Raw genomic sequence first — 14,260 nt, 5'->3', positions numbered from 1 at the left:
CAAATGATGTTTAGCAAGTACTAAAAGCCAGATATTAATATCTCTCTTAATTTTAGTATTACACGGTAGTATTTAGTCTCATTGGGAGCGTCATGCGTGACGGAATATATTAATATGTCTCACGTGCTAGTAAGTACTACTGAACTGAAGTTATGAAGTTATTTAGATAGGAAAAGCAGTTTTTAAACGTCCTTGGGTGGGAGGAGTTTTACTCTGAGGAAAATTGTCAACCTCACCACTGATTTATGAGAGGGGCTGGGATTAGGTTGTGTTAAATGGGGAATAATTGTATAAGAACCAGGCTCAGCCTATGGCTATTGTTCTTCATGGGTCTTCATGTGTCTTCATGTATGATCTTCATGTATTGCTGTGATGTCAACATCTGAAACTGAATTATGGAAGAAATGGCCCATCCTGTATCCTGATGGTTTTCTTGTCCTAACCTTGTTTGTATATCTCGTGTGTTCACCTTTATCAAGGAATAAATTATATTTTATCTTTTCTAAGTCTTGTCCAGTTCAACCCAGTTATATTTGGTGTGTATTATTATAGCCTGTCTCAAAGCTACCGTCACAGACATCGCCCCCTTGCCTGATCTATGGTGAAGCCTAAAGGATGAGGATATCGCTCAGACCTGGACATTAATTAAGTTTTACTCATATGTAAGTTTTTACATTATTGTTGTTATATTATACTATCATACTCTGACCTTGGTGCGCACTTGTGCTTTTTTTCCATAAATGATCTAAAAATCAAAATCCTCAATGGAATGTTTAAAAGCACCCAAGAACGGAAAACATTTGAACTCAGAATGATAAGATTCTTTGACACCAAAACCAAAGGACTTAATGCGGACATGGGTTTTCTCACACCCTATCAAAATTGTTTGTAATTATCCTGCTTGCCTCAATTCTTATCCACACTTTCTCTCCCCCCCAGCATCCCTCCCCCTCCTCACCGTTCTTTGACACTGTCCCCTGGCTTCAAACACTTTTAACACCCTACCTTATCTACAGTAAATATCTGTTTTGTTTTTTTCCCTCTCTCTACACTGTTTTAGCCATTGAATCCTTTGTATATCAGTATTGCCGACCTGAAGAAGAGAGGATAACTCTCGAAAGCTTGCCCTATGACATAAATTGTTAGTCCAATAAAAAAGGTATCACCTAATACTGAAGAACTCATTTATTCTGATATATATATGTTCCTAAGTAAAGGTTATTGTTATGGTATACTGTGTGTGTGTGTATCAGTATTGTCATTCCTGTGAGGGGCTCCTACCACTACGTTGGGATCCCTCCCAGGTGGAGGCGCTGCACCAAGATTGTGTTGTTATATCACCCAGGGCTCCCCGTGGCGGAGGCTTGGGACCTCCGTGAGCCAACAGGTAATTTCAGCATCAGCAGACTTTTTACACTAGGGATAAAGAGGGCTACATACTGTATATATAAAAAGAATGTTAATATAAGTGTAGCCTAGTGCCCCTGGCTACTTATTTCTCTGGATCCAACACTGTAAGTCCTGGTAAGGAGCAGGCTGTGTTGCGGTTAAGTACCTCATAACATGAGTCATCCTGTGTGTTCACCATGAGGTTGTTAATTTGTTACGGTCTGCAGGTGCTAGCTGGGACTGTTGGAGCATGTGGCCCCTCTTACCGGGTCTATGGAATGGGACCCTCCCTTGGGGTATATAACATGGCTTCCTGCTAAATTTAGTTATTTTATGTGGAGTTCCAGATAGTCTCTCCTTAGGGAGTGGGTGAATACCCCTTACCACATCAGGGGGTAAGGGAGCAAAGGATAGGTTCTTCGGGCCTCAAGCTCCTTGGGCTGATTCCAGGGAGGGGTCCCGCAAGCTAGGCTCTGACACAGAAAGATTTATGAACAAAAAAGGAAAATTAAATGACATACTGCGCTCAACTAATAATGGAAAGGGTGGTGATAGTATACCCACACCTAACTGTGATGATTAAATATAAATGTGATAACAATCCCCACCCAATCTCTTGGGACAAGGGGATGGCAGCCTGGAATCGTGAACAACAAGTCTACCCCGTGACTTGCTAAGTGATATAGAACAAGAGAATGATGACCTGGCGCAACAATCACACAATGCAAATATACAGAATTGTACATAAAAATTAGTCCAATGATAGGAATAATACCAATCCTCCTTGGACCATGGGAGAATAGGAGAAAGAGAGTCCAAGGCAGTCCTAGTCTCGTTGACACTTCTTTCCTGTGTGTTTTTTTCTTATTACATCATGCTGGCAAGTTTCTGAAAGCATAGAAGACAGAACACCATTGTGCAGTATCTTCTCAGTATAAGAATTATACCTCCCCCGGCTGCTAACTACTTACAGCAATTAGACCAAAAATGGGTGTTGATTGGTATCTTTAGTCTTCTACTAGGGTTGCTACAGCTGACGCTGAGTCTTTCCTCACTCAGCGTTGTTCCCAGATCTCTCCTTCAACGCTTAGTGTCAATTCACCCAAGGGGTAAGTAGAATAGACATAGTGCCAAATACCAGTTAAACAATTTATTAAAAACAAGAACACAATAAAACACCACACGGTGTTACACTCATATTTGTGTAGTGATGACCATATGGCTTACAACATGCCGTCCGCTGACTGTGTACCGGAAGCTGCACCCATGAGCAGCTGGGGTTGGGTCAACTCCTCCCTCCTATTCGCGGCCGCGACTCAACTTGAGACCTCCCCCTGATGTTACTGCTGTGACGCTCGCTTCCTTCCACAGCCTTGGATCACGTTCACCAATAAGCTCCACCCTAATCATCCATCCATCCATCAATAATCCTACGCGTTTCATAGCACAAGGCTACTTCTTCAGGGATTCTATAGCCTTGTGCTATGAAACGCGTAGGATTATTGATGCACGATTGATCCCCCACTATCCACGGGTATCTGTAGTCAATCTAGTCACCCCTCGAGGCGTAGCGGGCTCCGATTGCCACCACGAGTGGCGCTGCAACAGCTGACGGCCATCACTGCTTGGCGGCTTGCCGCAAAACCTTGTGGAGCAACTGGAATACAAGCGAGACTGTGGCTCTGTACTTCTTCTACATCGAAATCACCTATTATACAAACCAGTCACCAGATGAAAGCCTTGTAACATCAGAGGGAAGCTCCTTGATGACGACCTGAGAGAAGTTATACAAGCACAGTAACTCTACCCCGAGGTTCCAGTCCAATACCATCAGAGGGTGTCGTCTGCGAGACTGTTCCTGATATCCTCGGCGTGCGGTGTCTGGTAACACATGTCACAGCACGTGATATGCCTATTTTGAGTTAATCTGATGTACGCAGATATATTACCTTAATACTATAAATTTTATGTATTGAACTTACTTCACTATATGCGTTTTGCGCTGTTTTTTCTTCTGTTTCACCATTCTATAGGGGTGCTGAGCTACTCCAATACTAGCAGCTGCAGACGCCATATCACCCAAATAGAGGTTGTTGTTATTTATGTTTATCACAGAGGTGTATAATTTCAAGGGTGGCTAATTCTGTCACATTCACAATAGGGGCACACTATAGTAGCGCACTTTAACATTTTTCTTTGTTCTCCCTGGACACTACCTGCTCTTCAGAGGTACCTCTTCCGACTGGCGTGGCTTGCAGTGCGTGTGTATCTTTCTTGTTGCAGGGGATTCTGGCAGCCTCATTGGTTGTTGTGCACCCCGTGATGTCCGTTCCTAAGGCTCATGGGACATGTAGTCCCTGACAAAATGAGCCTTCCCCTATTTGCCTCTGCTTGCCCTTTCCTGCGCATGCGCGAAGCTCCTCTCTGGCCGCCGCACTCAGGGCATATATGCGCATGTGCACACATAGCAAGATGGCAGCCCCCGCTAGCCGGGTGCGCTACGGACCTGCGGCGACCCGGTCGCTTTGCCTGACAGCCTGCAATTCTCTTCATCACTACTGGCGCTCGCCAGGTGCACACGCACTCCTCTGCTGGCAGCCGCCGCCCCCGAAGGTAAGGGGACAAACGGGGACCCAGGGCTACATACATATAATGAGATATATGAAATTCTGTGTCTGACTGTGTCACGTTTTTCCTTTTTATGTGCGTCAAATGTCTGGAGCAAATCAGATTTGGTGTCAACTACTCTGACTAAAGATCTCCATCAAAAGTAAGGTCCCGCTGTTTAAGAAGTTCTTCACATTTGGCACAGACACAGGAAAGACAAACATTTTTTTTTGGGGGGGGGGGGGTTCTGTGCATGGTTATACATTTACATTATTGCTATTGTGACAGAAACCAGGGGATGGTAATAAATTCCGTATATAGGGCTCCCAGGATACTAGACAGTTTCTATCCTGTTTGGCCTGGGAGTGCAGCCTTATAATACATACACTCCATCCCACAGTTTGGCAAGCGCTGGAACTGAGGGATGAGAGATCCAGACCAGAGTTTGTCTGCTGCCTGATTTCTGTCACCTGTCATGCTAATTAGGAATCAGGTATGAAAGACTGATTTCCTGTTTGCTCTGGTCTCCCCACAAGAGCCAGGAGGCTGGAAGGCTGCTGAACTACAGAGGGGAGAAGCCTCTTCCCCAAACAGGTTCAATCTTTCTGTTCATTTGTGTAAGACTGCAAAAGTACCGTGTTTTGATGTTGGAAGTGGAAAAGCCACTTCCAACCCTGAGTCAGGGATATCTAAGTTAAGTTATCGCTCAGGTGAGCAGCTTTTGTTTTGATCTGTTTTCTGTTGTATGCACTGTGGCAGTCTCAGTGCCTGGGACTGAATAAACCAGGCATAGCCTGTTTAAAGGAACAGTACGTGACGCCTCATCATTTAACCTACCCTAAAAGACCGTGTTCTAAACAGTCCCGGACAAACGACGGAGCCCCGGAGTAAGCCGTTTGTCACATATGGTGGAGAATGCGGGCAGAGCACTAGGGGGTCTGCGGGTTGAAGAACTTTGAAAAAAAAAAAAAAAAAAAGTTTTTTTTCATCCTCTGCAAACAAGATGGAAGACGTGGTGGGTGCGCTGGTACGCAATGTCGCTGCCCAGAAAGACGCGAATGAAACCCAGCAACAGCTGTTAATAGCCCAGCAAGAAACTAATGCAAGCCAGCAGCAGACGAATGCAGCCCAGCAACAGCTGCTAATAGCCCAGCAAGAGATTAATGCCAACCAGCAACAGGCGAATGCCAACCAGCAACAGGCGAATGCAAACCAGCAACAGACGAATGAAGCCCTGCAAAACGCGAATGCAAACCAGCAAGAGACAAACCGCTTGCTGAGAGAGGAGCAACAGCGGTTCGCTCAGGGCTTACAGCAGGAACTCGAGATCCTGAGGGGGACTATCAGTAACCTTCCACTGGCAGCGGCAGCCCCAGTACCGAAAATGACCAGGGCAAGCCACTACCTTCAGAAGATGGGACCCTCGGATGATGTGGAAGCCTATCTTCTCACGTTTGAACGCACGGCACAGAGAGAGGGATGGCCAGAAGCTGAGTGGGCTGGTCTAATCGCACCCTTCCTAAGCGGCGAACCCCAGAAGGCTTACTTTGATCTAGAGCCAGCCGAAGCTAACGTCTATGCAAAATTGAAGTTCGAGATCCTCGCCCGCCTCGGCGTAACCACGGCTGTTCGCGCCCAAAGGTTTCACGCATGGTCCTTCACGATGGATAAAGCCACCCGAAGCCAGATGTATGACCTCATCCACCTCGCCCGGAAGTGGCTACAACCCGAGATCAACTCAGCCAGCCACATCGTGGAACGGTTGGTCATGGACCAGTTCTTGAGGAAACTTCCCTCTGCCTTACGCCGTTGGGTCAGTCGGAGTGACCCCCACAATGCGGATGAGCTTGTGGCCCTCGTAGAAAGGTACAATGCAGCAGAAGAGCACCCGCAACCCACAGTCGTGGAGCAACCCCACTACCCGAGGTTCCAGGACTCTTCCAGAGACGGTAAAAGGGTACCGGGGTTAAGGGGCGCTGAAGAGCGGCGACCACCTTCACGCAGCACCAGCAACAGTGGTTCGCACACTAAGGGCAATAGCCAACATGGGGAGCCGGGAAAAGGCTCTAAGTGGGACACAGACTATGTACCTAAATGTGTAAATTGTCATGAGAGGGGCCACACAGCAAAAATCTGCCCACTAAATGATGAGCCCATGCAATGCAACAGCGTGGAACCTTATTCGCTGTTGTCCCAATGTATGGGCCCTAGCCCAGAGGACCCCTTGAATAACCATCTGTGGGCATTTGTAAAGGTTAATGGTAAGAGGGTTCGGGCACTTCTTGACTCTGGGAGCATGGTCACACTAGTGTCCGAATACCTCTTGCCCATTAAGAAGAAACAGGGAAACAGTTCACAAAGAGTGGCAATTTGTTGTATACATGGGGATAATCATGAATATTCCACTGTTGATGTTTTTTTTGAAACAGAGTTTGGTTCTTTAGATTTCAAGGTGGGTATTGTACCCAAACTGGCACATGATGTGTTAATAGGGACCGATTTTCCCCATTTTCTAAAAATGTGGTCCCCCGCTCAGAATAGCGCCCAGAGTTCAATAGCGGACCATAACGAAGTATTAGAAGAAACAAATCCTTTCCCTTTTTCAGAAATGGAGGTTGACGAGGGCCCAAATAAGAAGGGGGAAAAGGAGGAGTGCTGTAAAATTCCCTTCCCCATCACTACTTTGGTAGGGAATACCCCAAATCAAGATGTTGAGCAGACACTTACCACCCCAGAACCGGATAAGACCCTCGCTGACCTAGAGGTCAGTCCTGGGAGTTTTAAGAAGGCCCAGTGGGAGGACCCCACATTAGCGGTAGCAAGGGGAAATATACGGGACCAGAATAGTACTCCTGGCCAACCAGATAGGTCACTTGCTTACCCCTACTTCGAGGTAGAGAACGACCTAGTATATCGGGTTGATAAAAGGAAATCAGTTACAACTAAACAATTGTTGGTACCACGGACATTCCGTAATGTAGTGTTACACCTCGCACATAGTCATCCATTGGGGGGACACCTAGGGGTGGAAAAGACAAAAGAAAAGGTTCTCCGAAGCTTTTATTGGCCTGGGGTTCTGGCAGAAATTACAAACTATTGTTCCTCATGCCCAGAATGTCAGATCACCGCCCCGTTCAAAGCATACCGCAGCCCATTGGTACCCCTTCCCATAATAGAGGTACCATTTGACCGGATTGCTATGGATCTAGTAGGACCCCTAATAAAGTCTGCTAGGGGACATCAGCATATATTGGTAATATTAGATTATGCCACCCGATATCCGGAGGCAGTTCCCCTACATAGCACCTCAGCTAAAAACATAGCAAAAGAGTTAGTAGTTCTGTTTTCCCGGGTCGGGATTCCTAAAGAGATTCTATCTGACCAGGGAACACCATTTATGTCCCAAGTAACGAAAGAGCTATGTAAACTCCTAAAAATCAAGCATCTCAGAACCTCAGTCTATCATCCACAAACAGATGGTTTAGTGGAAAGGTTCAATAAAACCTTAAAGAGCATGTTACGGCGGGCGGTTGATAAAGATGGGAAAAACTGGGATTGTTTGTTACCGTACCTGTTATTTGCCATTAGGGAAGTTCCCCAATCATCCACTGGCTTCTCCCCGTTTGAACTATTGTATGGCCGACACCCAAGGGGCTTACTGGATATAGCCAAAGAGACTTGGGAACACGAGGTTACCCCTTACAGAAGTGTAATAGAGCATGTTGCCCAGATGCAGGACCGCATTGCTGCAGTCCTACCCATAGTGAGGGAACACATGGAGAAAGCTCAAGAAGCACAGAGGAATACATATAATAAGGGTGCTAGGGTCAGAATTTTTTCTCCAGGTGATAGGGTACTAGTTCTGGTTCCCACCGTGGAGAGTAAATTCCTTGCTAAATGGCATGGGCCATATGAGGTCTTGGAAAGAGTGGGAGAAGTAAATTATAAGGTAAGACAGCCAGGTAGGAGGAAACCTGAGCAAATTTACCATATAAACCTACTCAAGCCCTGGAAAGATAGAGAAGTCTTGTTAACCCTAGTACCCCCAGGTCTGTCAGAGAATCAAGAAACTGACCCAGAGGTTAGCATAGCTGAAACCCTGTCTGTTCATCAGAAACGAGAGGTTCAGAATTTAGTGAAAAGAAACAAAGAAATCTTCTCTATACGGCCAGGTAGAACTAGCGTAATTGAACATGACCTAGTCTCTGAACCGGGGGTCCGAGTTAACCTTAAACCGTACCGAATCCCAGAGGCCAAAAGAAAGGCTATAAGTTTAGAGGTTAAAAAAATGCTAAAACTAGGTGTAATTGAGGAATCCCAAAGTGGGTGGAACAGCCCTATAGTCTTAGTCCCAAAGCCAGATGGTACAACAAGGTTTTGTAATGACTACCGGAAACTAAACGCGGTGTCAAAATTTGATACTTATCCTATGCCCAGGGTAGATGAACTTGTAGAGAGACTGGGCAAAGCCCGATATCTCACAACCCTAGACCTAACAAAAGGGTACTGGCAGGTTCCCCTCACAGAAAGGGCAAAAGAAAAGACAGCCTTCTCAACCCCAGACGGCCTCTTTCAGTATAAGGTGTTGCCTTTTGGCTTACATGGAGCTCCCGCCACATTCCAAAGAATGATGGATAAAATTTTAAAACCACATGCTCGGTATGCTGCCGCCTACCTGGATGATGTGGTAATCCATAGTGAAGATTGGCAATCCCACCTTCCAAAGGTCCAAGCTGTGCTTGACGCAGTCCGGTCTGCTGGACTAACTGCTAACCCCGCTAAATGCACTATTGGTCTGGAGGAGGCCAAGTATCTGGGATATTCTATTGGCAGAGGTTTACTCAAACCCCAAACACTCAAAGTGGAGGCGATACAAAATTGGCCAAGGCCAGTTACAAAAAAACAAGTAAGGACCTTTTTGGGCTTAATTGGGTACTATAGAAGGTTTATTCCCAATTTTGCAACTAAGGCAACCCCACTAACTGACCTCACAAAAGCAAGAGGACCGCTAATGGTAAAGTGGTCCCCCGAAACCGAACAGGCCTTTAGAAGCCTGAAAGAAGCTCTCTGTGCCCAACCAGTGTTGGTCACACCTGACTTCTCCAAAGAGTTCGTAGTCCAAACCGACGCATCTGAGGTAGGGCTGGGGGCGGTACTCTCCCAGGAGTCTCAAGGTGAGGAGCACCCCATCCTTTATTTAAGTAGGAAACTAAATCCCCAGGAGAAAAATTACTCCATAGTAGAGAAAGAGTGTCTCGCAATAAAGTGGGCTGTAGAGACGCTCAAATACTACCTGTTGGGGAGAAAATTCCGGTTGGTCACAGATCATGCACCCCTTACCTGGATGTGTCAAAACAGGGAAAAGAATGCTAGAGTGACCAGGTGGTTCCTAAGCCTACAACCCTTTAAATTTTCTGTGGAACACAGGTCAGGGCACAAACATGGCAATGCTGATGGGTTGTCAAGGATGCACTCCCTAATATCCATGGTCGCTCATCCCTCGAGGTCTGAGCTGGGGGGGAGGATATGTGACAGAAACCAGGGGATGGTAATAAATTCCGTATATAGGGCTCCCAGGATACTAGACAGTTTCTATCCTGTTTGGCCTGGGAGTGCAGCCTTATAATACATACACTCCATCCCACAGTTTGGCAAGCGCTGGAACTGAGGGATGAGAGATCCAGACCAGAGTTTGTCTGCTGCCTGATTTCTGTCACCTGTCATGCTAATTAGGAATCAGGTATGAAAGACTGATTTCCTGTTTGCTCTGGTCTCCCCACAAGAGCCAGGAGGCTGGAAGGCTGCTGAACTACAGAGGGGAGAAGCCTCTTCCCCAAACAGGTTCAATCTTTCTGTTCATTTGTGTAAGACTGCAAAAGTACCGTGTTTTGATGTTGGAAGTGGAAAAGCCACTTCCAACCCTGAGTCAGGGATATCTAAGTTAAGTTATCGCTCAGGTGAGCAGCTTTTGTTTTGATCTGTTTTCTGTTGTATGCACTGTGGCAGTCTCAGTGCCTGGGACTGAATAAACCAGGCATAGCCTGTTTAAAGGAACAGTACGTGACGCCTCATCATTTAACCTACCCTAAAAGACCGTGTTCTAAACAGTCCCGGACAAACGACGGAGCCCCGGAGTAAGCCGTTTGTCACACTATATATAGCCCCAATTGCGTCTTCAGATATCCAAATGAACTAATTGGAATGACCTATTGAGATGGTTGTATTAAATCAACTTAAATCAGGTAAGATTCTTTAGTAAGTATTTTTTTTTTTTTTAATAAATGATCAGTTGGAGAATGATTGATTGCAAAATGTAGGATCTTCAGATGAATGATTTATCCCTAATTTTAGGGCCGCCAACAGGGAGGGAGCAGCGGCTCTCAAAGGTCCAGCCAAGTCTATACCGTTGGACCCAACTTCTGTATTCAGCCACCCAGCTGAGCACTCCTGCACTTCCAGACTGGACGCACGGCCTCCCCCACCGCTGAATGCCGCAGGTAATTAGGACCCCACGCCAACAATCATTCAGCACCACGACCCACCAACACGACCTACAACCTGGGGTCCAGGTCAATACTCAAATGTATTGTTTCCCCTACAATCTCTCTGCTGAGCACTGGCACTATTTCCACAAAATTACAATTAAACCCAAAGTTTTAAATACAAAAAATGATACAATTATTAAAAGCAAATGTAAACAAAAACAAACGTTACATTGATGTATTTTTAACAAACGGTACCTGATAGTTGTGTTGGCAAAATGTTCTGTCGCTTTGGGTAAGTCCTCTGCAATCTGCACCAAATCTGTACTTATTCCAGTGTATCTGGCGCCATCACATTCCATGGAGATGATTAAATGACAAAGCTGGACCGCCATGGGTGAAATTATTCTGTCTATTGTTTTGGTTAGAAACACTGAGCTGGTGTCACAATAGGAAAAAGACTCCATTGTATCCTGGGTAACATTGTAGAAAAATAATATATTTTTAACAGGTATTATCAACAATCACAGGTTGGAAACAATAGGAATAGGAAATGGTGTTGACAGGTAAAAACCACTGTACGAATAGTTAAAGAGCTTTTAAAACAGCAATCCATCAATTATTTTCCTTTTTTTTTATCTTTTGCATTATCTGAGGAGATTTCCACATCTTTACCTACTTCACCAACAAAGCCTGTCGTGGCTGGAAACATCGTATGGTGGACCAGGGGAGCTCAATTTCAGTTCTCAAGCACCCCCCAACAGGCCAGGTTTTCAGGATATCCCAGCTTCAGCACAGGTGGCACAATCAGAGGCTCAGTGAAAGACTGAGCCTCTGATTGAGCCAACTGTACTGAAGCAGGGACTGATTGAGCCACCAGTGCTGAAGCAGGGACCGATTGAGCCACTTGTGCTGAAGCAGGGACTGATTGAGCCACCGGTGCTGAAGCAGATACTGACTGAATCTGTAGTCTGAAAACCTGACCTGTTGAGGGGGGGGGGTTGAGGACTGCAGTTGAACTCCCCTGTGGTAGACTACGCGCATGCGTATTTTTGTACGTCTCACTAGGATATCTACATATTAACGTATGGGCAGACATTTTAAATTCCCTAGAAGCTCGAAATGTAAAAACTAAATGGCTTGAAAAATGGGGATCTCCCAGAGGAAAGAACAGGTCTTTATACTTCATGGGAGACCCCTGGAGTTAGGTAACTTGCAAAACAAAATGTTAACAGTTGCCTTGATTTGCCAAAAACATGTAGATGGCATTTCACTAAAATAGATTCACCTGCAAATAAATGTAATTTTCTTATGGACCATTATACTGTAGGTCATTACTTAATGATCAAAAATAAAAATCACTCATTAACATTATTTAAACCCTAGCTTGGATAGATGCTGGGCTGTAATTACGAAGTGCTTCTAAGTTGTAAGGCACCTTCTTTTGAATGGCCAACCAGGTGCATTTCAGCTTAGCAGTGCTTAACAAATATTGCCCATAGTGCATTAATATCACTTCCCATCATCTCACTATAGTAACTGGTGTTCTACTACACTACTAGCTTATGCTCAAGATACAAGCACGTATTGCAAATATTTGGGGTAGATCATCGTAAATGTGTACCCCGAAGAACCAAAACCTACATGTTTGTTCTTAGGAATTCTAGGTACAGAAAAATAACTTTACCTGCCGCGTATTATACAGGTAAGTGTATGCAGGGATAAGTCAAAATGCCTACTAAATCCAAAAACAGAAAATCCCTTTAAGAACTGCACCCTATACCTACAAGTAGATTGATTGATTGATTTTTGTAGGTATAGAGTGCAGTTGTTCTTCCGTTTTTTGCATTTAGCAGACACTGTTTCGGGATACTTGGTCACTTTGACAATTCTTCAATAGTAGGAAGGCAGCAGGAGAAATATGTATGTTCAACAGAGAAACCTTTTCTTCCACGCCACGGGTGCCCGCTGCTGCCTTCCTACTATTGAACTCATTCACACATTGGGATCTAGCACAGGATCGTCACACCCCTGACAGCATGTGATGCATCGTAAAAAAATAAATAAAAAAAACGTTTTTTTTCTAAATTACTACTCTTTAAAAACATGATATTACAAAAGAAAATGGCAGCCAGAACGTTTCAACATCATGTCTAAGCCGGCAAAGGCAGACGAGTCCAGGCTTTCTGCAGGGTGTTTAAAGTGGTACAGTATGCTACTAGGAAACATGGTGGTCTGAAATAAACAGCCAAACATTACATGGCACTGAGACGAATGTTGCACACCGGGGTTATTAAAAAAAAATAGAAGGCCGACTATAATGTACCACGTTAAGACAAATATAAAAATGGGAACAATATGTTCTTACCGTGTTGTTTGCTTGATTCCTTCGTCCAGTTCAGTAAACGTAATTCATTTATAAATTATGCTTACTTGCCTCGCAAATGAACTGAAGCAACCCTCGCAAATGGTTTCATAGCAACTGCCAGTTGCTTCATGAGATGACATTACTGCTGGGTTCTATAACTGGAAAAGCACAATGGTTTATTCATTACCCATCTGAAGCTGCAGTGTCACATTTTATCGAAGCCGCACCACAGTTCATTTACTGCTGAAGGCAGAGTTTCACTAGGCCCCGATAAGGGATATCAGCGTTTGATTCCGAGCATGGCAATTAATGCAGGTTCGAGCGCCAACACTTAGGCTTTGTCCATAGTAGGGCAGCCCGCCCTCCTCGACGCTGACGCTGAGGCTCACCTGCTCAATCAGGAGCGATTTCATGGACTAGCAGGTGAGCCAGCGTGCGTGATCGGGAGGCGGAGCTATGATGTCACGGTGTCAACAGGGGTCAAAGCGCCAACTTCAACGTCACGGCACCGACGTCCAACGTCACGCTTCTTCACCCTGATTGGATGTTGGCAGCCACGTGACGTCCTCAGTGCGCTCTGAAAACATTTTCTCCTGTCGGATGAAAATTCCTCCGCCTCAGCACGCCTGCGGACGCTCACGGAAGCCCCATTTCAAGACATCCTCATTGAGGATGACGGGGGCTCATCGCAGAGCTTTCGCACTGCTCAGCGCTGTCGGTCCTTCTATGGACTCAGCCTTATGGCACCTTAGTAAGTCTGCCCGTAACTACTGAGTTTCGAGAACGTGCACATTTGATTTCACGGTAGATGAGCAGATTTTCATGAAAACTGGAAGAGTTAAAACGTATGTTCCTATTTCGGGTTGTTGGGAAGTAAATGGGCTTCAGGTCATTTAACATTTGGAAGATATTTAACACTAAGGCCAGGATTCGGCATGTTGTGATGCGGGGTATCGCAACCAAATCCTGTCGTAATTGCACGTCAATGTTACTGCCGGATTGGTACCCTGCATCGCGACATGATGATGCTCTTGTTAAAGTGATCGGCACAGTGTTGTGCTCAGTGTTATGGCAGCCATGTTGGGTTTCCTTTAAAGTGATGGGTTTCAGTAATGCATGCGGCTTTTACAATGTTATTGTGCCAATTCCACTTGATTCCTTCTTCCTTTTTTGTGAGTACGTTTACAGGCCATGCACTTCTTAAATCCAGGCTGTGATCAAAACGTCGTGTAATATGGCAAGCATAAGCTTACAGGGATCCATGTTAAAATGAGCAAGAAGCATAGAGTGGCATACTGTGAGTGCTGATTTGCATGTTATTACCCAGAATCCCTGGCTACAATGGAAACATGGTATGCTAAGAGATAATGGGGAAGGGTAAGGTTGTGGACCTGTCTGAGACATGCGAGTGTGC

Source organism: Ascaphus truei, chromosome 4 (assembly GCF_040206685.1).
Source record: "Ascaphus truei isolate aAscTru1 chromosome 4, aAscTru1.hap1, whole genome shotgun sequence".
NCBI classification, from domain to species: domain Eukaryota; kingdom Metazoa; phylum Chordata; class Amphibia; order Anura; family Ascaphidae; genus Ascaphus; species Ascaphus truei.
Note: the sequence above shows the minus strand (reverse complement) of the source record.